This window comes from Lagopus muta, chromosome 1 (genome assembly GCF_023343835.1).
Source record: "Lagopus muta isolate bLagMut1 chromosome 1, bLagMut1 primary, whole genome shotgun sequence".
In the NCBI taxonomy this organism is placed as follows: domain Eukaryota; kingdom Metazoa; phylum Chordata; class Aves; order Galliformes; family Phasianidae; genus Lagopus; species Lagopus muta.
Genome location: NC_064433.1, coordinates 110,148,615 through 110,176,233, shown reverse-complemented (window position 1 = coordinate 110,176,233; position 27,619 = coordinate 110,148,615). Strand labels below are relative to the sequence as shown.

The following is a 27,619-nucleotide window of genomic DNA, read 5'->3' as shown; positions in this document are numbered from 1 at the left end:
ATCCTGTACCAAGAAAAGGCTAAAAATCCTAAATTGAAGGGAAATGTGGTAACGATGTTTTTCATTTTCTTGCAAGAAATGAAAAACAATACAGAACTATAGCAAGTAAACACTAGACAATATACAGAGAGAAAAGATAATTAATGTGAGTCATTTCTGAAGGCAAGGAAGTCTCCGATCTGATACTGCTCCCCAAGGCCCAGCTGTTACTGAAATGCCCAGCTGCCTTCTGCTCATCTCAAGCTTCTGAAGAGTCCTCCTAAAACTTCTGGGGTTCCTCTTTTTGGCTGAAGTAACACTAACTGAATTTCCTCCTGATAACTGAAAAAATGTGTGTGGCCAGCATAGTCAAATGTGGGACTTTTGGAGCACAGGACCAGCTGCAGCCAAAGGAATAACTTGCTTTAGCAGCTCTACAGTTCCCCTTGCTTTTCAAGGCTAATTTTCTTGCAAAAATCTAGGCCCTTGGCAAGTGGGGAGAGAGACTGACAAATGAGAGGTGCATTCCTTGTGGCACTCATGAAGAGCTATGGCACTTTATTACCAGGACTCTTCTTAACTTCACAACGACAACATCAAGTAAAACTTCACTAATTTCTTTATAATAAAGATTATTTCTCAAGAAATTCCCCACAGGATCAACTGCCATTTAGTTACCTTTCAAAGCTCAACAATGATGAAGTAGACTATGTGAGAACATTGTTTCCAGGAGCACTGTTAATTTTTCTCATTTTTCAATACTCAGATGTTGATATGTGATGAAATGGTAACACAGATGGACAAAAATTGAAAGCAGCTATTGCCGCTGATAAAGCTGTTCAAAGGCAGATAATGTTCCTCTTTTCCCTCTGATTTTCATTATTATTATTTTATTTTATATATATATTTTTATGGATGTATTCCCTGCACCACAACTTATCAGCTCTGATCAACTTCAGGACTCACAGTGCTCTCAAGGGCTTGACAGTAGTTTCTGCAGAACATGAAGATGAGAGCTATGAGACCAAGCACCAGTGTGAAGCGCATTCAGCAAAATGGCAAGACAGGCAGTGTTGCCTGCTGAAGAAAATTGGGATGTAATTCTGAACTAAATATTGGTAGCAGCAGAAATGCTGATCTTGATTGAATCTGCAAATGGCTTGGCTAAGGATTGGAGGAGGAAACCTAGTTCCTCTTCCTGCCATTAACTCAAGACACTCTGGCTCTACCTACGTAAGTTTTATCACCACATGTTTCCCAGCGCTGCTACTATCTAGGCAGTCCTACAGACTGCTGCAACAGTCAGGATGCGGTAGCAGGAGCTCCTGTTCAGCCCTCATTCTTTACAGCTGTACTTTAGTCTTGTCTGCCAAAAGGGTAAACCTGTACCTGGGGTGCACCGGGCCCAGCACTGCCACCGGGCATCCCCTCTGCTCTGTGCCATCACCTCCAGTACTGGGTGAGGGTTTGGGTGCCAAAATTTAAGGACATAAAACTATTAGAGAGTGTCCAAGGGAGGGCTACAAAGATGGGGAAGGGTGTAGACGATAGGATGTATGAGAGAGGCTGAGAACCCTCGCTGTGCTCAGCGCAGAGCAGAGGAGCTGAGGGGAGGCCTGATGGCGGCTGCAGCTCCTCACAGGGAGCGGAGGGGCAGCGCTGAGCTCTGCTCTGTGTGACAGCGACAGGGCCCGAGGGAACGGCATGGAGCTGCGTCAGGGGAGGGCAGCTGGGGGTCAGGGAAAGGGGCTGCACCACAGGGCGGTGGGCAGGGAACGGGATGCACGGGGCTGTGGGCATGGCCACCAGTGCTGGAGTTCAGAGAGCATCTGGGCAGTGCTCTCAAATATGGAGGTTGATTTTGGGTGGTCCTCTGTGGAACCAGGAGATGGCCTCAATGATCCCTGTGGGTCTCTTCCAACTTGGGCTGCTCAGTGATTCTGCTCTGAGGGAATGACAAGTGTGAGAGATCTGCTTTGCCCCCTTTCCCAAATGGAATCAAAATGAGTGCATAGAGTTTTCTTATCCATTCTTTTATTCACAAGACATAGATTCACTTGGAAGAGAGCAAGCAAAAACAACAGAACTACATGTAGGCAAAAACACTCCTTAGAGGAATTTGCCCTCGCTCATTTTTTTTAATTGTTTCCCAGTAAAGGCTCCCTCTGGGTCTCTGTCAGACTACAAACTCCATTTTGAACGTGGATCTTATTTGCTCTTTTTCCTCTGCACTGACATCATGCTGATGCTGTCACAGGGAGCTGCATGGGAGCTGTGCTGGCCACTGCTGGTAGTCCAGTTTGTTCCCTGTGCTCAGCTCCAAGAAGATGCACATGAGCTTCAAGAATGCAGATTCCTGCTGCTGCTCTTGGAGGTGAAGCAGTGCATGTAGTGAAGGCTCTGGTTTGGCTGGGACTTGCCCACAAGTTTCTGGGGGGTGCTAAGTCCCCTTAGAGCAAAGGTACTCCAGCTGGTCACTGGTGCAAACACACCTTCTCTCTTTCTTGCTTACTGATGATGCATCACCAAAGTTAAAAAGCAAACTAGAAAGCTAGGCATCCGCAGCTTGACATTTCTGCAAAACAGTTTTGCAGCTTGATATCTATAAACTTTGCCTTACAAAGTTCAGTGGTATTTTTGGTTTTGGTTATTTGTATGATGCATATTTTATCTGTATTCAATATCCCATAGACAAATTCTGAATTCAGTTTAGTTCACTTTTTTTTTTTTTTTTTTTTCCCCTTGGTTGATCAGGACCTCTAAGTAATCTGTAGAAATTTTTTGTTCTGTTTGTTCCTGTCTTCTTCCTAAATGTGTGTGATGAGTGGGTGATTTGTTTGTGCTGTCATTACGAAAACCATATGTTAATGTGGTCTTACGGAGGAGTGTTTTTATTATTTTAAGAGTTCAACTAAGGATGTTTCCAAAGGAGACATAATTGCTCTTCTAAGTACAAAGGCTTAACAATGACTGGCTTACAAATAATGCCAAAAATCTGTTCAGCTCAGTCTATAAAATCTGTTTCTCAGAAATGTCTTCTTTCCATAGTCTGAACTGCTTAACACACTAAGAAATTATGACTATTCAGGTTCTCTATGGATCTTTACTGCAACTGCCTGGGACTAGAGAAAATATCTGCTTTCTCATGTATGTATCAATGTATGCAAAAACCTTAGGGTTGCCTCTCTGTGCAAAAGGCACAGTGTCAAAGCATAGCTTTAGTCTGATCCTGCAAGGATGTTGGTGAGCTTCCTGGAGGAACAGCCTTAGAAGAGTGCCACTACCAGCCCAGTGTGCTGCATTAACCAGGTCAGTGCTGTGTTCTGTGCAGGATATTTGTGGCATTCATAAGGAAAGGAACCGACAGCATTTGAAGCAGACTGGGGTCTTTACTGGTAGACCACATGGCTACTCCTCTTCATTATGGACACAAGGTTCAATCTACCAGCCCACTGACACGTGCTTGACAACACTGAGTGAAGAGAATTGGGCTTCTAGTGTTTCTTCTGTGTTGTGATGAGCTGAAATCCCATGCAGAATAGCATTGGAGTACTCTGGGAGCTCTAGTTCTCCTTTCTGTGGCAGTGGTGAAACCTGGAGGGAGCCAGGGGGACTGGCTGCTGTGCTGTTGCTGGCTGGTCAGTATTCATGAAGACACCTTCCTCAAGAGGCTGTTTGGTGATGCAGGTGAGCATGAGACAGATGCTGTTAACTCTTGACACAGATTTATGAGATTTATGAACAATTTATGAGAGATCCATTGACGTTTGGGAATGTAATGTAAAGAAAGTATCATGGCTGTAATGGTGGTAGAACTGGTCCCTATGTTTGGCTGATCTCAGAGACTGAATGTTAGGCAGGCAGAAGAATCACTGAAAGTGCCTTGGTGTTCAATAAAGCTGCTGAAAAGGGAAGTATGTGGTAGAGTCTGCAATGCATTATATATATAAAATTTTAGATAGGAACTATTATTCTGTGCTGCAGAGTTGAAGAAAATGGAAAGAGGAAAATAGCTGTGCACCTGGCCAAGACCTTGAAAAGGACAGACTTTTCAGAACAATTTTCAGAAAAACAATTCCAAACCTCCCTGTAGCAAAGCCTCCTACACAGCCTTTGCAAAGAACCTTTCAGAGAAAAACTTCAAAGAAGTGCAATAACATGGCAACATTTTGTGAGAGCAGTATTGCAAATAAATGCTACACATTTCTAAGTGCAAGTCCGCCAAAATAAGTTGAAACTGCTTTCTTGTGCATTGCAATGAGAAATGAAGTGAGAAAAAAAGAAATATTAATTCTTCATTGAGAAACATGTCTTACAAGTGTCATACTAGCACATTTTAAAAGCATATGTATATCTATAATTTGTAGTTGCAGAAGCAGTGCGTATATTACATAAAAAGTTATTAGCTCATAAATATTACCTCAAAAAATACAAACAAATTTCTATCTTTTGCAGGTGTGTGCATACGCAGATAGTACAAATTCTGTATCATTAGATTATTGGTGAAATACACAGCTTATTTTTGGTCATTATCCAGAAAGATTATAGAGGAGGTCAGTCAGATGGGAAAAGCCCCAGCTGATTATTTGGGTTCAGGTCTTCTTTTGCCTCAGGATTCATATATCATCTTAGAGTCTGAGAGTCTCTGTGCTCCATCTGCAACACATCTCAGAAAGAGTTGGTGAGATCTGTATCCAGCTGGTTCCCCAGTTTGTGTTGGTGCACAATCAGCAGCACACCGAGAGTATTAGAGTTAAAAACTACCTTGCCCCCAAAAAGAGGTGTTTGCTGGAAGATGCACTAAGTGGAAACATGCAGGTATTCATGTGCATAGGTTACTAGTGTTCCCTGGCAGCTGCAGCTGCGTGATTACAGTTGGATCCCAGTCTTGCTGCCATCCAAAGGAATTTTGACATGGGCCACAGAGATCAGATCTATTTGTCTTACTGCTTTTCATGCAAGCTCCCTGGTATTTCCCAGTCAAAATTTTCTTCCTGCAAGTGAAGAGAGTTTCTTCTCTTTTTCTTTCACGGGGCAAATTTTATGCTCCTTCATTGCTTGACTTGGTATGCTGCACTTACCTGGTCAACTTCAGCAGCCCACAGTGACTGCAATGTTGTCCATCTTTGTTAATCATCCCTTTGTTAGCTGTGCCACAGCAAAAACAGATAAACAAACAAAAAGCAAAGTTATATAGGATATTTTCTTCTGAATATTCTCAATGTTTTCTTTTTGGGTTGAAATAGCAATAGCAGCCAGTTAAAGACATGGCTCATGGCTGAATGTTGTGCCATGTACCTGAAAGCACAGGATCACTCCTGTAAAAAAAGGAATGGTGTTTGCTGTAGACTACATTTCTAGCATGATCAGTGGGAAAGGAGGCATTGTATGTAGACTGCTCCAAAAGTAATACCTCCTGTTTATTTCCATGGAAACAAAAAGCATAATAACACCATTTGATAGAGCACAACTCAGATACAAAACACTGTTTGTCAACACAGTCACCACCATAGCTGTGCATTTCTGCCAGTGATGAATGAGAGCTGCGTGCTGTGCTTGTAACAGTCCGCACTGGAGTCCCATTGTTGCTGTCAACACAGCTGAAAGGTACAACCCAGCACCTCAGCGTGCTCACATCCACTGCCTGGTCTCCAGAAGTATTCAGTAAATATCCTTGAATGTCAGTGGGTGCCATTCCACGTGGAGGAATTCAATGACACACCTTTGCTTCATACATACTTCCATGACAGTCACCATTGTGTCAGAGTGCCCCTCTTCTGCCATCTGTCACACAGCACCAAAATGGAACAGTGTATTAATAGGAAGGTTCAACGTCTACAGCCATAGCACCAACATCTGCCTCTGGTGTTGTGGGCCAACATACAAAATAGGAGGCATTACTTTCAGAGCAGTCCTCATAACAATCTTAGCATAAAGCTCTCCTGTGTCTGCTACGTGACACTACGTGCCATTGTTGATGGAAACCAGCATGATGGACTGGATGCTGGCCTCCCCAAAGCTGAATTGCAGCTAAACCCTAGGGAAATTCTCTGGTTTAGCTCCCAGACAGAAACCCACCCACTAGTTTTCTTTGGAAAGAACAAGAATTCAAATATTGGTTTGGCATGAAAATTGTTCTGACTACCCTAAAGGCAAAGGGAAGGTGATTCTGCAAAGCCACAAGAAGAAAGTATTTTAATTCAGAGATCATTTCCCTGATTTAAAATGTTATTTTTTATCTAACATTTTCCTTATTCTAAAACCACATTGAGTTTCAGTTATACTTCCTTTGAAACCAGAAAGCAATTGTACTGAAATGCAATAAAGGGAACTAAAAATACACTCCAATATTTTTTTCCCTTTTGTGCCTTTCTCTGCTTCCCCAAATGTCTGAGGAGTAAAACCGGATGCAATAATTTGGGGGGAGAAGCAAATGGTAGAAGTCACTGTCAAAGAATCAGTGTGTTTGGCAGAGCATGGGCATTTCTGCAGAACTTCTTAGCCAGGGCTGCATGCAGATGTGTTGTGGTTCTGATGAAATAGTTGGTGGGTGATTCTGTATGTCACTGAGCTAACCAAACAAGGAACACATAAAGCCCTCTGAATGTGCTTAGTCTATGCATATGCCTTTCACACAGCAGAATGAAAAACCCTGAAATGCACAGGATAAAAAAGGGGAAAGAAAATATACGCCTATGGTCAGCGCTACAGAGACTTTGTTGGTGCTCATTTGGCTAAGGCATGACTGGAAACTGTTTTGAAAGATGAAATAATTATGGCTTCACAATCCATTTGTCAAGAAGGATAACTCTGAGATAATCCATATCTGAGATGTTGCCTTCATGTCACTGGCAATAAGATAATATCCATCTGGCCCTACAGGGTTTGTTTCAAGGGAGAGAAAAACAAGTTTCTCTTTAGCACAGTAACAGCAGAAATGCTTTAATATATCCAGAAGTATGCATACAAGACTTTCAAGATGTGCTAAGATTCTGGTACTAAACATACTGACAGCTTGCAATGTCCTGTTCATATGTGGAAAGGAGGCAGGAAGTGCCACCAAAACATCATGCTAGTGTTGGCTCAGCCTTTGCAAAGTTGTGTGTGGCTGCAGACTGCAGAACAAAGATATGAACTTGCTATTAGCAGGACCCATTCATTGCCCTGTAATGGATTTGTATTAGTTTATAATGAAATGTGAGGAATTATTCACAGCTCAATTACATTTATAAGTGCAGTGCTGTATTTTAACAAGCATGCACACGTTTGCCTGTTTTTAATTACTCAGTGACTGTGAATTTAGGGTCCTGTAGTTGGAGAATCCAGCTTTGTCCGTCCATCAGCAAGGCAGCTGCCTCGCTGCACAAAGGCAGCTGAGACAATGAATGAAAGAGTTGGATGATCTTCATGGGTCCATTCCAACTTGGGATATTCTGTGATTCTATGAAGTAGAACATAGTCATGCTTCTCAGCTAGCAAGCAGAATATTGGCAAAACCAAGCAGCCCTCCTTCTTTTTTGCTCCCAGATCTCTCTTCTCTTTCTTTCTTAACGACCGTGGTCCTCCTTTCACACTTTTTGCAGTGAGATTGGTGATGCTGGGCTTCATCCTTACCAGCTAGGGAGTGCTGCTTTGAGTTCAGACACTTCTCTGTTTTCTCAGCTGTGCTTCAGATGACTCAGATTTATCTCAGAGTTCTCTTTTTTCTTTTTATCTAGATCTGTAGTACTGGATATCCCAGTTTGCTTTTGGCCTCGCCTACCAAGAATGTCAAATAAGGATAAAATTAAACTGTAGGTAGTCAAAACATAATGATGTTTCTATGGTAAAATATGATTCGTATTAAAATCAACTCATTCATTAGCGCTCACATTGTGAACTTATTAAATGCTCTTAGTTAACATAAATCTTTTAGGAGTTCCTAGCTTAATGTCTAGTGCTGCAAACAGCTGCTTTCTGTTTACAAAAAAAATGAGGTATGAATTTTTATTTCTTTCCAACACAGCCCATAAAAAATAGTCTTTTGGCACTGTAGATACGCACCACCAATGCATTCTGCTCAGAGTAACTGTGTTTGCTGAAGGGCAGCCTTGCACAAACACTGTTTTAACCTATAGTATCATGCTTTTTCAATTCTGCATATTAATTCATGCTGACTTCAAAAGAAGCTGAATAGCATTTTAAAAATCTCTTCCAGTTCTTACTCATACTGAGATTTCTGAGCAGTGCTGAGGCCCGTATGTAGTGCTGGACTATGATGAAAGTTGCTCAAGTAAAAACAATATTGAAATAAGGAATGAAAGCATGCCACTGAATTTCAGGGAGAAGCGAAGGGTTATCATTTCACACAGGGGATTACATGGGCGTAGGTAGGACACAGCAGTGGTTTCTAAGCAGAGGTCTGCTCAAAGCCACTGCTAGATTTAGTCACAGTTTGAACAGGTTGTAGATTGTCTGTCAGCCATGTCAGCCAAGGCCTGTTTGTGTCTGTCTGTCTGTGCAGAAATGTCATGGTGTGAATATCTGATCTCAGAAACTACTGCCAGGGGCCTGAGGCAGCCTGTAGGTCCCCTGCTCCTCCTTTGGCCATCTCCAGAGCACTCAGGGTATGGCACCTCATCCACACACAGGCACATAACTGAGGTCACAGAATCACCAAGGCCGGAAAGGATCTCTAAGACAATCTAGTCCAACTGTCAGCCCTCCTCCACCAAGCCCACTGCCCACGTCCCTCAGTGCCACATCCCCTATACTCAGCACTAGTGAGGCTGCACCTCGAGTACTGTGTCCAGTTTTGGGCCCCTCACTGCAAGAAAGATATTGAGGCCCTGGAACGTGTTCAAAGGAGGGCAACAAAGCTGGTGAGGGGTCTGGAACACAGGCCATATGAGGAGAGGCTGAAGGAGCTGGGAATGTTCAGCCTGGAGAAGAGGAGGCTCAGGGGAGACCTTATTGCTCTCTATAACTTCCTGAAGGGAGTTGTAGTGAGCTGGGGGTCGGCCTCTTCTCTCGTGTCATTAGTGATAGGACCAGAGGGAATGGTTTCAAGCTACGGCAGGGGAAATTCAGGCTGGACATGAGGAAGTATTACTTTTCAGAAAGGGTGGTCAGGCACTGGAATGGACTGCCCAGGGAGGTGGTGGAGTCACCGACCCTGGGGGTGTTCAAGGAAAGGCTGGATGTTGTGTTGAGGGACATGGTTTAGTGGGAGCTATTGGGAATAGGTGAACGGTTGGACTGGATGATCTTTTAGGTCTTTTCCAACCTTGGTGATTCTATGATTCTATGATTCACATGGCTCTTGAACACCTCCAGGGACGGTGACTCCACCACCTCCCTGAGCAGCCCGTGCCACTGCTTCACCAGTCTTTCTGAGAAGAAATAGTTCCTTGTGTATGGTCCATTTCTCAAACACAAATTATTGCAGCTGTTCAGATTTCTCATAGCCTTCCTCTCCTTTACCCACAGGTCCCAGACCCGCTTTTTGAGGGGCTAATATGATCGTCGAGCTAGCTGCCCTCCTTTCAGTTCCTTGCAACCTCCTCCCTTCGGGTTCAGCACTGCTCACGCTGGTAGCCCAGGCTCCATTGGCATGCAGCCATGCCTCCCTTTCTGTTACTGGTTCCAAACATACATAGCAATGCAGGAAGGCTTTGAAAACTCATATTGGTGATCCTTACAGGAGGATATTTTCCGTATGCCCTGCAAACATCTCCTGTCCAAGGACTGCCAGTGCAGGTGTGGTGCCATGGTCTCTGAGCAGGCCCTGCAGAGAGCAGGCTGGGAAACAAAACGTGAGGCCTGCAGCTGGCAGCTGCAGTGGGGCCAAAGCACCTTCTGGCCCAGCTTCAAGCTGACGCCGAGAACCAGTCGAGCATAGAGAAGGATGACAAGTTCTTTAAAAGAGTAGTAAAATTAAAAAAGCCAAATTACTTCTGCTCTGAAGGTGAAAAAAATTCAAATAGGCAGCAAAGTGTGGCAGAAGAGCAAGAAAGGGAATGCAACAGGGAACACGATGTAATCCAGGGAGGCAAGCACATTCGGAGGATCCTGCCAGGCTCCCGCGAAAAGTGTATGCTGAAAAGCAGCCAGTCCATTACGCGTGCTGGCACAAAATACGTCAAGAGAAAGGCAAAAAGCTGTAAACACCTGCACTGAGCTTGGAGACTTTTGCAGTTCCTTGTTCATTGTTATAAAAGACACAGTTGTTCTCCTAGATATAAGAAAACATACTGTAGAAATTACGACAAAGCACTCCCTGTTAGCTGGATATAAAGAAGGGCAAACTATGATTCATGCATTACTGCAAATGCTATTCACTGTATCATAGCTTGCACAAAGTTTTGTAGTTACATTTCTGTTATATCAAGTCAAGAGGATTTTAGAAGTGTGAATGAGGGAAGGTCTCATCCGCTGTGACAAAACAAACTACTGCAAGCAATTACAATGAAATCAGAAGTATATTTATACCACGCACAAAATGGAGCTAGTTTACCTTTTATGATGTCAGTCAAACAAAATAAGTGTAAATAGATCTATTAGGAGATGGGGTAATAATTACTGCTTACACTACAGTTAGGCTGTTTATGTGCAAAGTACAATTCTACAAGGCCTTAAGCCATGCAGTATAGCAGCTTTTGATTGATCTTGGTTCTGTAAAACACTGTGGTTTCTAAGTTACCAAACACTGTATATATCTATTTTTTTTTTAATGTTAACTTCCATATATTTTTATTTAGAGAAGAAACATTCTTTCAGCACTGTAGGCATTATATCAATTCCTTTCACAGTGATCCCGGAGTAACCTCTACACTAATGGCAACTGAATTAAGAACAAGAGGGCAAAACATTTTTCGTTCACAAACTCCCAGCAGACAAATAGATCAATAATCCAGAGTTACTTGGCTCCTTCATGATTCCTCATATACAGTAACTACTGCATGCTCCACGTAAGAATAAGATGTCCTATCCTTATTCTGTACAAAGCAGCTGTTTGCTAAACCCATCTTCAATTTACTGACAATGAAAATGTCATCTGAGAAGGCTTGTGATTTTTTTAGGACTATAAATCAGTGATTAGGTGCCTCCTTAAGCTATACATTGTCGACTCCTGATTTGGAAGAGTTAATTCACTGTGCTGCAATGATGTAAAATGGAGGAATTGCAGGAAAAGGAAGTTTTAGCTTTGATATGGAAAACGAGAAGAATGAAACAGAGACATCAAAAGGGAGCTTTTTATAGAAAACATGCTATAAAGCTGAAATTCTTCTCCATTCACCCTGCTCACTTCCAGAACTCTGGTCAACAGAAATATGAACTGATGATGAGTTTTGTGTGCTTCTTGGTCCCTTCTTACAACAGGGTAACCTCTGCTAAGCTGTTCACGCAATCAAAGTAATGTAACATGCAATTCTTGATCCTTGACATTTGCTTTCCTTCCAGTGAATTCTCAACATCTATATTCAAACAAATGTATACTAATATCCTAAAGACCCTAAATTAATAAACAGAATGTAATTTTGACTGTGACAATGCCTCGTTAAACGGGTAACAACTCTTTCTGCAGGCAGAGAAGCAAGCTCAGCCTCCAAAAAATTCTTTTCCGCAGATCTGGATTTCCAGATACTCAAAGTCACATAGTCACTCCCTCCATCTGAGCAAACTAAGCTGCCAGATAGATGGCAGAACTGAAAACCAAAGCTCAAAAGACAAAATGATCTGTGACAATTTAAGAATCTTGAAAAATTTACTCTTTCCTATTTATTTCAAAATAAATAGATTCCTTTTTTTTAAAGTCCTCATTCTCATGCAGAACAGAATACTTTGGGATTACCTTGTCAGATGAAAGTTGGTAGATTTTCCAATTATATGGTAAAATTCTGGAGCCCCTTGCATGCATGTGTATGCAGTTTCAACTTCCTGGATGCAGTAGAAGTTTCAGATGTTGAAAACCTGCTTTATGAGTTATTCTACCACATCCAACCAATACAAAATGAATCACTGATTTTTTCTGTCTTTTCCTATCTGGTTTTAGATGTACAACCCAATTACTTATACTGCCAGATTGGTATCAGAAATGAAATGTTTGCTAATACTTAGTCTGAGTTTTATATTTTTAAATTTCATCTACTTTCTTTAGTTTTATTTAGTAACTTGCACTCTAATACAAATTGCATAACAATTCTGAATATTCAAACCTGTTTTAGAAGAACAGAAAAGCATGTGTCAAATTTGGGGATTGAGATAAGCAAGAAGCACAATAAACATGACCAATATTCCCATTTTTTGGTGACAGTTATCTCTGAAACTGTGAACACAAAGTCAAGACTTGGGAACCAAACCTTAGGGAACTTCACAGAATTGCAGGGGTTGGAAGGGACCTCCAGAGATCATGGAGTCCAACCCCCCTGCCAAAGCAGGTTCCCTACAGCAGGTCGCACAGGTAGGCATCCAGGCAGGTCTTGAACATCTCCAGAGAAGGAGACTCCACCACCTCCCTGGGCAGCCTGTTCCAGTGCTCCGTCACCTCACTGTAAAGAAGTTCTTGCGCACATTTGTGCGGAACTTCCTATGCTGCAGTTTCCAGCCGTTTCCCCTTGTCCTGTCTCCACACACTGCTGAAAAGAGTCCGGCCTCGCCATTCTGCCCCCCACACCTTAGATACTTATAGACCTGGATCAGGTCCCCTCTCAGTCTCCTTTTCTCAAGGCTGAACAGACCCAGTTCACTCAGCCTTTCTTCATAGGAGAGATGCTCCAGGCCCTTCACCATCTTTGTGGCCCTCCGCTGGACTCTTTCCAAGAGATCCCTGTCTTTTTTGTACTGGGGAGCCCAGAACTTAATAAGTCTACTGCACTCAAGACACTGTTAATTAGAATAACCAGTAAGTTTCATGTGTTTTTGTTTTTGCTTTTTTTTTTTACATTTGTTGTTTAAATCATAATTTTTAATCTCCATGTTAATTTTCTGCCGTTTCATATACCACCTTAATATTTTTCTGAGATGGAACTGAAATCACTATTTCAGTGCGATCACAAAATCTTGTGAAAAGGTAATATATGTTAAGCAGTATCTCTGCTATTCAAAACTCCATCTGTTTGTGCTGTATGCACTTGCTTGATGCTGCTCCTAGGTTTCATTCAGCATTTCTGTTACCCGGACTGTTCTGGAACAACTCTGTTCTTGACCACATTGCCTTAGCAGCACTAGGTCACACTAGGCGCAAAGTACTGTCATTTTATTATTTTCAACCCTGCATTTGCTTTATTGCAAATATGCTAGACTATTCAGTCTAACTGAATTCTATTTAGTTGCAATAAAAATCAGCTTCCTTCCTTCTTTTCTCAGCTACTTACCAACATAACAGGTAGGACAGAACCATGCCCCACATGCAGCCTGGGACATCCACCCTCATCTAGTGCTTCAGGCAGTGCCATCATTCCTAGTGAACTTTACTTGCCAAGTGCAAAACTGAATGATGCATTTCCAAATATTTCACTGAAGTCCTGGTGATATATTATTTGCCACGTTTGCCTTACTGACTAATCCCACGATCCTCTGTTCAAGAGTCATGTAACTGGACAGGTTAACTGTTGGTTTTTTCTTTTTTCCCAAGTATTTTTTCTCCTTTTGAAATAATTATAAAAGTAGCTTTGAAAGGATGCATGGCTTGGAATGCAAAACTGTATGCAAAACTATTTATCACTGAAACAAATAAGCCTAAACTAAAAAAGAATTCTGCAGAAACACACTAGAAGAGTCAGAATGATAAAAAAAAAAGCAGTAAAAACAATCTCAACTACAAAACTGGACATCATTATGATGAGAAAACACCGAAGAATGTGTTGATACAATAGGAAGGAAACAAGAAAGAAGTTTTAAAATTCTTTATTTAAAGATAATTTCAGGGACATCAGAATCTGGAGTCTGGCCTGCACCCTACAATGTCTGGTTTTTATCACTTAGTTGAGATAGCAGAAAGAACTTTTTTAATTAAATAGGATGTATGCATTTGGAAGCATTATTAGCTTATGTTTGGCTTGAAAGGAACAGAAAGAATTTGAAAATGAGGAAAGAAAATCCTGGATACAAAGCTCAGATATTTGCATGACTGTTTTGACTCATGGGAATATCTGGGAGATAAAGCCAACTTTTTTCCCCCTAGTGACCACACCAGGAAGCTACTTACCTTTGCACAGTTCATTACTATTTTTTTTTTTATTATTTATTTGGTGTTTATTGATTTCAGAAGAATGAATGAGGCACAAGAAATTAAAAGACAAACATGAACAGAAATCTGAGACAATTTACGAGACGTAGTAGTAAAAAAACCCACAAGAAATTATTTTATATACTATAAATACTTAATATACCAGCAGGCTTGACAACAAACAAAAAGAGATAAAAAAAGAATCTACATCTTTGACAAAGTAATAATAAAAATGCTTGGGGGTTTTAAACTATTTTCATGCACTGCATTTTATGATGTGTTTTAGGCTTGCTGATGATCCTCATTTCTATTTGAAAGACTGTGTGCTGCAATGCTTATTTAAATAGCCATTCAACTGGACGTAAACTACTTCTATATCATCCTAGTTTTCTTCCTGTGCCCTGCTCAGCCTTTTCTGCTTTAAACATGAAATTTAGTGTCTCCCAGTTGCATTTATAGCATTTATATCAGAAAAAAATTGAATGATATACCTTTATATCTTCTCCTTTTTTTACAAAATAAAATATTTCAGCAATGCTGCATTTGGCATTTTCAGTTCTTATCATACTCATTTTAAATATCCTGTGGTTGTGTGTTGACTCACTGCTTGGAGTCTATACTAAGTGAACAGTGACTTTCCTCTCGCAATTAGCACAAGATGAATCCTGCTTTTAAATTTCCTTCATGTGGATCAGCAAGCTGACCTTGCTTTCTGCACTGCCTGACTGTTAGACTAGCACGAAAGATGCAATCAGAAATATGGCAACAGATAGAAGAAAGTATGTAACTTCTTGTTTTGGCTCAGCTTCATCAAGGAACAGTATTATTCTCTTCTCGGCAGCTGACTCCTGATCCCACTGAAGTTAACAGAGAATTACAGAATCACCAAGGTTGGAAAAGACTTTCAAGATCATCAGGTCCAACCATCCACCTATCACCAACAGTACTCACTAAACCATGTCCCTCAACACAAAATCCAAACAGAATGTGTCACTACAGTATGTCTCTCATCTCACCACAGCTAGGATGGGGGGAAAAAAAACAACAAACCTAAACAGTTTAAAGACAAATGCAGATATTGCTTTGATGCAAAGATAGCTCACTGATAAAAATGTAACATCTTAGTATACCTATTTGGAAAAAAACAACAGCATCGCTGAATTTGGAGTGTTTTGAATGTGTTCAGACATTGCAGGCAGCTGAACTGTGATATAGCAATGCAAGCACGTTTTATTGCTTTATTTTCATTGTATGGATACAAGATACTTCTAAATAACTAGTTCCTGAACATTTCATTACATTTTATCATGTCACAAATGTGCAGTCCCCAAATATTTTTCTTCACAAGTTGCCACACGGAGAAGCCAACTGTCATGTTGTTTAGATACAAACTGCTGACATGTGCTTTGTATACACAAAAAGCTAGTTTATGAAATGCAAGATTGAAACTTGTCAGGTTTTTTCAGTACATAACTGTCTGCAAATAAATCATGACTACATCCATAATATATTTCAAAAGGCTTAACTACTTTTTAAAAATATACATGATTTTGTGAAAAAAATGTAATTTTGAAGCTGAAATGTGCTCCCATTACTTATGATTTTAATTTGTACTGAACATTTTAACATGTTGGATGCATTAGTGACTAAAGAGGACCGATAATGTAAGTCTGATGCTGTAACATTGTGAGTGAAGCACCATGGTGAGGAGACAGAGAGAGGAAGGCGAAAGGCTACAGCTCCTCAGTCTGGTAACTCAGATACCATATGCACATCTTGTCAACTCAGATGAAGTATTTTAAAATATATTAAATATGGGTTAGAGACACAATGGATAAAGTTTGTGTAACTTGTCCTCAACTGACCTCAGTGTTGCTAAGCTGGTTACCATTAGAAATGGTAGATTTTATTTTATTTTATTTTATTTTATTTTGTTAAAGATAACGCTATTGTTATTTCATATGGAATAACTATAAACTCTTTAAATAGGATATTAAAGCTTCTATGAAAAAATGCCCAAACTTGAAATGTTCACCTTGGTTTGCTTACTCTTACTATCAGTCTTCTCTTTCCCTCATTTCTGTTTTGCCTCAGAAAAGGAAGAAATACAGAGCAATATATAAGGAGGATGAAAACAATAACAGGTTTTCATTTGTTAGCTTCCCTGAACATAAGTGAAAGCAGTAAAACAAGAAAGTTCCACATCAATGGAATAATAATATAATAAATAATGGAATAATGGGTATGTTGTCTTTCCACTAAGAATAACAACAGAATAAAAGCTTGATGTAGATACAGTATAACACTCCAAGATCACATCTGACACATTTTACTTGGTAGTTTCTAACAAGTGACTCAGGACACGTGAAGCTCAGAGCAAATGTCATCATTTGAATCTAAGAATCCAACTTATCCGAAAAGGGAAAATATCTCATGCATCAGGAAAAGCAATGACAAAAGATTCTGGCAGAAGCAGATGAATGGAGCATTACTGCTGGCATTAACCGTCAAGGGAAAGCTACGTTCCAGTGAGACCTGGTTGACTAATGAGACAGAGGCAGAAGTAAGAACTTGAAAGCTGAGACTGCCTGTGTTACAAACACCTTTCTCTAAGTGCTGAATAATCTTTAAAGTTTTTCAGCCCTTCTGTGTGGCCTGGGCTTGCTTATTCTTGCAAAACCAAGGCTTTTATCATTGTCACTCCTAGCAGAAGCAATACTCAAGAGTAACAAATTTACTAATTTCTCATGATATAATAAGATGCACACACAGATGTATTTTATTTTCAAGAAGCCAGAATCATTACTTAATTCTTATTCATTAATCAGTATGGAACACAGATTAAGAGCAGGCATACCAGTAGACTCAGACTGATACCACCTAACAGTAATATGCAAGTAGATAAAAATTGGACATTAGTCCTCTGAGCAGCACTTCAGAAATTATTACTAGAATCATTACACATAATGCTCATACATATCTTTAAAGAAACAGGCTACTTTTTATCACAAAGGAAAATGAAATGTCAGCGAAGCAAAACTGGGAGATGTAAACCCAACAGCAATGAGATCTCTACATACCAGTCATTGCACTGTGCCAGGAAAACACCTCTGCCCAAAGACACTGCAGTTTTTCCAGGCACAGCAGAACTGCTTTTAAAAATTATTCCAAGGAAAGTAAACAGAAGAAAAAACATTTGGTGTGTAACCCAGGAGCCTTTACTGCATGGAGCGTGTTTCTGAGTGCTACTTTCCTTTCTTGTTTGCATTATGTCCTTCAGTGTGAGGTTCCTTATGCTTTCTAAACATATTTGAACACACTGTTGTCTGCAGGTATATCCTTTTCTTTGATGATTTCTGTCAAGTACTTATTTTTCTGTGTTTTTCTCAGAAGAGAAGTACCCATGTTTAAAAGCCAAACAACTTCCCCTGCAAAAATGCTAGGTAGCTTCTCTAGCATCTGGAAGGACATTTCACAGCATTAAGCCTATTCTTTTCCCAGTAAATGACTCTGGAAGTTATCATTTCTCTCCATGAATGACGCAACCACTACTGACAGATTATCTGACAGCCTAGATGTCAAAATATTTTTCTTCTTTGCAAGTGTATACTTGCAAATGTTAGAACTGACTGTCAGGATTTTGAGCTTGGATGTTGGAAGTTTCCTTGATTTCAGAAAGCTAACATATTTTTGTATTATATTCAGTTGCTTCATCATTGAAGATTAAATTGAAATAAAGCCAACCTTCCCCACTCCCAAAAACAACAAAACCCAGGAAGAATCCATTGCAGACATCATCTGCATTTTTCTAGACCCAAACCCTTTTCACTGAAAAGTAAGGCTTCCTATGGATAACAGCTACAAACAGTGGACTGTAGATGTTAAGTAGCAATGAAGCATCTGTTCTAGAAAGGTTATACAATGCCTCCCTCTGCTTAGAAAAATGGCAGGATATGCTTTACATCAAGCATGACAAATCGTGATGAAGATGAAGCCCTGAAAAACATACTTGTACAGCACACACATTTCCCCCCAAGAGCATGACAAATTTGAGTTAGAAATCCCATGGCTGAGAGGAGAATTGAGCCACACAGTGCCTTACCGTTAGAGGGCTGTGGAAAAGGGCTGATACAGGAGAAAAAAACAAGTGCTGTGTGCATGAGAATAGGTTTGGCCCAGAAGATTTTCTTTTGAATACTAGCCTCTGTAAAAATAAACAATCATACCTTTAAGCATCAGACAGGCTAGCTCTCTCTTTTCCTCCCACTCTTATATGTAAGGGAAATACTTTTCCAAGCAGTTGGAGAACTATCTATCGAGACTTTACGTACAGAAAGAGTTGCTGTTATTCTGTGTAGTAATAGTGCCCTACACTATCGAGCTGCTATCATGGGCAAAATCATACGAAAGGAAAAGATGACACTGACACTGAGACTTTTAGAAACCCCTCTCGTTGTGCCAGCCCCTTCTCTCCCTACATTAACCACTAGAGATAGTTTCTATCTTTTCCTCAGAAACCTGAGGACATGCCACAGCAGCGGTACCCAAACTTGCTGCTATAGCAAAGCCCATGGCTCAACTCTGTGACATAAATTAATTTCTGTAAACATCTGCAAAGCAATTTGCACAAGTGCAACGGGTTTGATTGGCTCAAACTTTTAAACATCTGTTGTGTAGCAAGATGAGGAAAATGAGGAAAGCCAACCATCAGAGCAGACTACTACTGCAAGAACTATTCATTCAGCCTATTATTATTCCCTGACTGCACCTCAAAAAAACAAGGTGGCTGGGAGTAGGCCAAATGAATTGTTCTGGTAGGCTTCAATCTTCTCCTGAGGAGAGAGCAATAGATTTTCCTGAAAAGAAGTCAAGAAAAAATGTAACAGGAAGCCTCTAATGATCTGCTGAGAAGATAAGACAAAACACTGCTGGGTATCTCTTTGCAACTAAATATCTTCTGTAATTGTTGGACTCTGTCCTAATTAGCTTTGATGTATCAGAGAGTTACTTTGTGAGCTGTTTGCTTAAAACATGTTGTTCTGTTCTACTTCCTTTCAGATGTTCTATGGATAAAATCATTAGGCTTACCTTTTGTTCCTTCTGTATACTGTTTCTACATTAGCAGAACGCATGCTCACCCTCTGAATTTGATTCAGTCTCTGAATTAACTGTCCAACTTTAAAGATGAGATTTATCTCATTCTATTTTAGTGCTCGTACATCCACTGACTGCCCAAAAGTTGTGTCTGGTTCATCAAAGTACGGATGTATTTGAATCTGCATCTCTTTCCTATTAACACCATGCAAGTCTCAAGCATTTTCTGTGAACTATGAACATATTCTAATATTCCACATTCCATACCTTCTCTTAGAGTCCAAAATATTGATTTAATTTTCACCTTGAATCTCTTTGTTCTTTGTGATTAATATCAAGATCTGAAATACTAAATCTAATACCACTCAGGGCAAGAAGTTACTTACAGCATCCTATATCTAGAGTAAGCAAAACTTCGGTGAAATTAGAGGATGAGGTCATACCCCACACTGAAGACAGAAGTGAAAAGCAGTTGTACTTCTTGGGACAACAGAAATAAAACCTATGATACATGCCATAGCTCACCTGGCAAGCCAGATGATGAACACAGGGGAGTTTTGCCAGGGCCCAGAGCCTTACGACATTACCCACCATAAGGAGTTGGTTATTCTTTACTGTAGGTATGAGTATCTTTGAGTTGGAGATGATGAGACAATGTTGAAGACTGCCAAAAAGCAAGAGGTTGTTTTCTAGAAAATACTTGGAAAGCTTTGAATAGAAACTGCTCCAATTTCTTTCTGTATTCCCAAATTACTCAGCTCCTTCTGCAAATAAATATGCCTCTGTATTCCTGATAAAGAAACACGTTTATGAAGAAACAGCAAGTTCAATAAGTTTTACTTCCTAAAGAAACCTATCTGCAAGAGGCTATAACCTTACATCAAAAGAAGGAACAGTGTTCTGGAAAAATAAGCAGAAATTCCCATAAAGCAGAACTTATTTTTTCCCCCATGTAAGAGGTTAACCAATTTCCACACATTGCAACAAATATGCCTGTATGCTTTTATTTCCTCAATATATGCATGGTTTCATTAAATTTTACTGACTAAATCATATGTATTTCTCATCAGTATAAATTTGGCCAATCTGCAAATCCTTAAATACTCTCCCTGCTGCAATTTTACTAGTTACACTGATGTCGTTAGCTGGTATTAAGTCTTCCATTTGAAATACCCACAGGCATGATTCTAATTTTGCATACAACAATTAAGCTTCTAATGCAAACAATTACATGTTCGTGGTGAAAAACTTTCTGAATGTTAATATATAGCAGAAATCACAGCTCATTTGTTAAGCCCTCAAAGCAGGTAGACAATAGGTAAGAGTTTAATTTCTTTTAGCCCTTATGACATTTATTATATATTTAACATTAAACACTTTCCAGAATTGGCACTTTCACTATGATTCATACATTTTCAAATAGGCATAATGGAAACATTTCAACGCTGGACTTAAAATGAAGTTCAGTACAATTAAATAATCTCAGTATTTTTGAACTGAAGAATTAATATGTGCTAAGAGACACTTATTTCCTAAAACTTTCTGCAAATAATGACACGATTTGTAAAACATTACACGAGGGGAAGAAAAAGTACATGAAGAGTAACCAAATGGGGAAAAAAATAGAGAACTAATAGGAGATTTCTTTAGAATTGAAGAACGGTGTGGGTTATTTTCCTATATAATCTACTAACTGTATCAGTTGGTAGACGCTGTTTCCTTTCAAGCCGTGCCAACCATGCAGAATCATAGTTCTTTTTTTTCTTCATTAGGAAAGAGATGAGCACCCAGGTAACACTGCATTCAAAAGTGTTATCTTGAACAAAGAGCTGCTCCTGCTTGTGTGTGGGTTTTGATTCACAGCAGCAGCTGCTACATCAGTACAGGAACAGTACCAAAAGACAGCTTATGATAAAGAGCAATAGAAATTTGTCCAACTCTCCTGGCTTAGAAACGCAATCTGACTAACTGGCAATCAAACTAACAATTATTTAGAGGCAATAAAGATTTAGCAGTAGATCAATTCAGTGGCTCAAGCTTTTAGAGATTCTGTTTTTAAGAACAATGTATTTTTTTTTTTAATTCCTTTAATAGCAGTCTTTGATCTCATAATATTGACTCATCTTAATGTATTGTGCATCAGTCAACCAACTCCTGAGGCACTGTTATGAATGTGCTGGACCTCCTTACAAAAGGATCTCAGGATTCTTTGCAGCAGCAGCCAGTGATGACACAGGTTTCACTAACACCAGAAGTTTTAAACAAATTCAGTATGCTACAATACAGTCACTGTATTGTCTATTGCAGCATTTGATTTTGTTTTAAAAGGACAGTCCTACATAGTTCCAACAACACGTGATATTATGGGTGAATAATTATCACAAAAGCTATCTGAAAGTGGCATTCATCTATATTTGGAAGTTTTGATTTTCATTTATTTATTCTGTGACTTTGCCTCAGTTTCCAGCATGGTATCATAAGCAGAGCAGAAGAAAATGCAACCTAGGAGGTCTTCCATAATATGGGCTGAGCTAACAGAATCTGAGAACAGCACTGAATCTACAAAGAAAACTGTTTGTAGCCCAATTTCCTACTAAAGAAGTTCTGATAAGCATTGAAACTTTGCAAGCTTATCTGAACTGACATTAAAAATGGATCTAACCAAATATTCAGTAGAAATTCTCTTCAGCTGGTATTCTCTAACATGCTGACTTAGGACCTTAGTGAAGTGGGATTATTCATCAGAAAAAGCCCAGCAAGTTACTCGTCATTAGTTCTCAACATTGGGATGCTCACTGAAGGTTACGTCAGCATTAAAGGGACTTGTAATAAAAGCACAAGTAATCATCTATTAGAAAAAGAATCAATGACACGTTTGGAAAAAAAAGTGTTTAAGTTTTATAATAAAATATTTATTCTCCTTTTTGTACAGGGAACAAATACAATACAAGAAGATTTCTTCAGTTTATCTCCCTGTCACTTTATATAAGCTACCCATGAGAAAAAGAGATGTATCCATGTACATTTAAAACTGTGCCAATAGTGCCAATTGCACCAATACTTTTGTGGCATATAGACAGCTATTGAGACTCTGGTCTAGTAAAGTAGTGAACGTCAGTGCTTATATGTAAGTATGTGAATTCAATGGAAGCTGCAATTTTATTTTTTTTTATTTGTGGGAAGAATATTAAAGATGGACTTTCTTCTCACTGACACTAAGAAATCCCTGGCCAAATGCTGATTGGCTTGTTTGAAGTTTTACATCTACAACTTAAAATCATCTTTTGTTAACCCACCATTTGTGGAAAAAAAGTACTGGTTTAACCATAAAAAGGTTTGGGGAAATACTGCTCATTCTTAGCAAATCAGCCCTTTTACTGCCCCTTTCTCCAGAATCTATTCTTCTATTGAGACTGACAACAACTCCCTTCTTTCAGCTTTCCAGTATACATCCATGTAAAGAAACACATCACTCACAAGAACAAACAACCACAGGTTCATTTTCAGACAAAAACTGCATTAGTACCACGTATATCTATACATATAAGAGCATAAAAATTCAAACAACTAAAGTACACCTTGAGAAGGTTTAAGATGGGAAATTCTCTAAACTAAACTAGCAGTTTCCTGTTCCATGGTTCTCAAGTGTAAAGCAGTGACAGGTGGGGGGAAGCAAGAGAAAATGCATGTTTAAAGGCAGGGTTAGCTTTGGATTTTACGAACACCAAGCTTACAACAGAAAAAAACTCAACTTGTTTTCCTCATGCCCTCCTGATGTTCTTAATCCTGTCCGAGGCCTGATCCAACTCTTGTTGATATGTGAAAGAAATGAGAATGCAAAATGTCAGAGAGCTCCTGAACAGAATCCACCAGCAATTTTACAAAAAATATCCAAATCCCAGTTTGGAATTTTATAATAGGATTTATAATAGGATTCATCCTCCAATCAAACACTGCAAATAAATTTGTATGCTTTGGTTATAACCCTGCATCTTATTCATTAGGTGCCATGCATCAGATTGGGCTCCACCTTGTTTTGATGAAATTCTGAAACGTGGGGAGACATTCTTACTACTTTAACTACAGCAATAGGGGTCGCATACTCAATAGCAACACTTTCCAAATTTAAGCATCATTTCATTTGAGATACCTCTGATCTCCTAGTTGCTCTAAGGGAATCCTGGAACTCGTTTAGACAAGGACAGAGAGCAGTCACTGCCTATGTCTAACAGGGGTAGGATGAAACTTCTTGAGTCACTGTCTTAGTCCCCAGCAAGGCATGTTTACATGCCATGTCACAGACTGCCTTCTGCTGTTTACACCTTTCATAGTGTTGTTCACGTATGATTACAAAATTTATTATCTACTATTACTTGTGCAAATCAACAGATTTTCAAAGTGGCTGCACAGGCAGATGTGGTAAAAAATGACTCAGATCCCACAGCCAATCAAGTAGCTTTTCAGATTGGCTGTAGATTTTATTGGTTTAGGCACTCACGGCAATCTTAGCAAAAAGCAGCACACGCAATAGTTGAAGCTTTTTAAGAAAAGTTTTTTTCAGGTACTTTCTTAAAAAGATTTGTCAATAAAGGCTAACCTAGTTAAAGAACTGAATTAAATCTCATGAAAGTATGTAACATCCTCCACTTTGGAAGAAAGAAATAAAAGCATTCAGCTAATAATGCATCTCGGATAATACTGCAGACTGTTCCAGGATTTGCAAGAGTAAAGAAGAGAGCTGCTCATCGTTTGCTGAGTATATGAATGGCTTCTTTCAAATGTTTATACATTTTACTTTAAATTTACTCCAAGGATATTTAAAAAATGCTATTTATTTGTTTTTCTCTTAGAAGTCAGAAAATCGTCAGGGTACAGTATTAGCCCAGCATCTTATATTAAGTCAACAGATGACAGAGGGTGGAAGGGACCTCAACAAATAAGTCCAAGCCCTTGCTAAAAGCAGGCTTCCTATAGTAGGTTACACAGAAACGTGTTCAGGTGGGTTTTGATTATGTCCAGAGAAGGACACACCACAGCCTCTCCCTGCAGCCTGTCCAAGTGCTCTGTCACTCTCAAGTTCACATGGAACTTCCTGTGTTCCACATACTTAAATACCTCCTTCACAGCACTTGCCCAGTTTTACAAAGTTACAGAAAAGCTACAATGGTGAATGTGAAATGAAGACTTAACATAAATACAGCGCTTATTATCAACTACTCAGAAGCTGTATTAAATTCCCATGTGGTCACAAAGGCAGAAAGATCCCACTAAGCACTGTTTTTTGAAGAGTAGAGATACGGCCTCATGATTTCCTTCTATCAGACAGGTGACTTCTTTAGAAGGCAGTATGTCACAGACAGCCACATCTGGCTCTTAGTGGAGGAGTGGACACTTACCCTACTTACCTTCTGAAGCTATTAACGTACGTGGAAGCACGTTTGGAACATGCATCAGTAGACACAGCCAAAATTTCCTGTAGCAGGGTGAGGGGGGGAGAGTTGGGGAAGTCAACTAACAAAAGCACTGTAAAGAAAACACCGTCCAGACAAATGTAGTTTTTCCATACTATTTATTTCTCCAGCTAATCACAGAAATTGACAATTACTGTAACATTAGAGAGTGTGAAAAACAAGACACAGAAGTGGATGCTTTAACAGCTGCTACTTCTGCTGATACAACTTCAGCAAGTAGGTCCCTTCAAACCAGTGCTCAGAGTCAACCTTTCTTAGAGCATCTACAGACTACCCAGCAAAACTGCCTCCAAATTGAATGAGACAGCTCAAAGTATAGTTATGTATAAAAATTCCCGGTTTTCCATGTGTAGATGGAGTTGTTGTCATGTTTATTCTTTTAAAATGAGGAACAATCTCCAGTGCTCAAGGGAAATTTCATCATTTCTGCTGACATACTGCACAGCGATGGAAACTACCGCTTAACCACATGTTTCTTGGGACTACAGATAACTACCTGAATGCCAGATGAATTCAAGCTCTGAGCCTTTCAGGCAATGCAGATGTTAAAAGCAAGCTGACCAAGGGAATGAGAGGGCAGTGTACAAAAAACGACTACATGATTCAAGCAGTAATGCAGGACATCACTAAATAAGGTCTATAACCAAAGCATTTAGTAATTATTAGTCTTTAAACACTTTCTCATAAAGAAGCAATACCTTTATGATAGTAACACATTAATAGCAGTAAACTCGCTTCTACTCCCATCAGACGCTTACTGGAAGCCTATTAAAGACTTATCTACCACTCAAAAACTAAGTAAAATACTTTTAAGATTTAAAAATGAACCACAACATATCTTTGACAGTATGCTGAAGAAATTGGAATTCCTTTTGAAAAATCCAGTTTCAGTAATTACTTCTACGTATATTTATTTTTTCTTACAAATAGGAAAAGCTTTGTGTGTGTGTGTGTGTGTGTGTGTGTGAAGGGGGCCTTCTGGAAGAAAAGGATTTTATATCTTGGCCATCACCCACTGTCAAAATATAACTCAAATTATTGAACACAGCTCTCATCAGACCTAGAGGGAAGGCAGAACAGGGAACATGCAAATTGCAGATCATTTTATTATGAACTTCTGGACAATGATGGAACTACTGCTAAAACAGTGAAATGAAATACAGCTCACTCTCTTTATTCCAAATCTCACAAATGTAATTTAGTAATTTAAGTCTGACAGTTTGTTCTGACTCTGTACTGGAGTAAATGAAGTAAAAGCAGGCAAGAAAAAAAGAGGCAGGAAAAAAAACAACTAATGAATACAGAAAGCTACACAGAGGGATTATTTTCTCCCCTGATTAACCTATTGTCAGGTTGTATTAGTTTATGCTGCTTTCCCTTACATGCCCAGTAGTCACATATTTCAGGCGGCTCAACTAAAACCTGGGAAGCCGTCAATAATACAAGAGCTGGATTTACATCTTGTAAAACACAAAATGGTGCACAATCTTGTGCTTCTTCAACTTGGCTTTTTTAAATTTTGCTCTTTCAGTATGTCTATCTTGTTACACACACCTGACATTGCTCCTGTCTTATCACTTTTCTCAAGCAGCTGCAGGAGATGCCTTACAGCTAGAGGTCCTCTGAGCTGTTACAAGCATCATGTTGACCACAAACCTGAATGACTGTTTTTTTTTAAAAGCAATGTTGATAGACATCATACATGCATCCCATGCAACATTATAAGGAAGGGGCTGCTACCCTCACTATTCGTAGTAGCTTATAGTTAGTAGCTGCAAATAACTTTGAAAAGCAGAAATGAAAGATCAAGTTGAACAGATACACCTAAACAGCTGCCGGCACCATTGTTTTCCCAAGGACTGAAATCACATGTCTTGCTGCAGATGACTAACATCATCTTGGGTAAGGAATGTGAGATTTCAGCTCTATCTAGTAGGGACTGAAACATTGCTACCCATCTTGGAAGTCATACTAAGTACATCAATAATAATCAGTATGCTCTGTTAATCACAGTACTTTGAAACAAGTATGCATCTGAAGTTACCAGAAAACGTATCTGATGATGAGGTCAAATAGTCAAGAGAGGAAGAAGTCCATGGAAAAACTCCCTGAGCCAGAAAACCTTCATGGATGAAATCAGGCTTTTGATACACTTCATATGAGCACCGAAGCACAGCAAAGAACCTTCTGGAGAGCAAGAGCTCTACAGACACAGAAAAGAAAACGGGACTTGTTCAGCAAATGCTCTGGTTTTGAGAAAGTGACTCAGTGGTAATTGTTTTGTCCACAAAGAACCTCAAGACCACATACAAGAAGAACAGGGCATATAGTTCCTCCGCCAGCCCAGCTTGTCTGTCATGAAGGCTGCAAGAAGGTTCAGCCTACCAACCACAGACAACATACTGAAGTAACTACTGTAAGAAAATAATTCACGTTTGTATGATACTGCACAGAGAACAAAGAGAGATGAAGAAAGGTTTCTATTAAGCTCAAAATGAAGTAAAAAAAAAAAAAGACACGTGAGGAATGTCACATTGAGTTATGAGAAAATTAAATATGGCTAGAACAAAGCAGTATGATCTACTCCCATCAGGTAACCCATTTGAGTACTGTTCTGCTTGTGAAGAAATGAAACTGCTTCAGACAGGTTTCTGGCATTACCAGGCAAAGTATTCCCAAGTAGGCCAACAGTCACATACAGGAAGAACAGAACTCAGCCAACTGGTGAAGGGCTCTCCAGCACTACAGCACTCACTGTTAGGAAGCAGCTTAGGTCCCTGAGATGCTCTCCCTTCAGTGCTGGCCCTTATATGAGCCCAGAGTGGCTCTACCCTGGATCCACCCCTTGTGGTCAGATGGGGGGAGC

General features: G+C 39.6%; 1 long non-coding RNA gene across 1 annotated transcript in view; it reads right to left on the bottom strand.

Annotated features, from left to right (window-relative positions):
- Window positions 1-1,917: 1,917 nt before the first annotated feature.
- The window catches only part of LOC125698196 (uncharacterized), a 29,806-nt gene continuing 4,104 nt past the window's right edge, over window positions 1,918-27,619 (bottom strand). The window contains exon 3 of the long non-coding RNA XR_007379106.1: window positions 1,918-26,956. This is a non-coding gene — a long non-coding RNA (uncharacterized LOC125698196). The remainder of the gene's footprint in view (window positions 26,957-27,619) is intronic.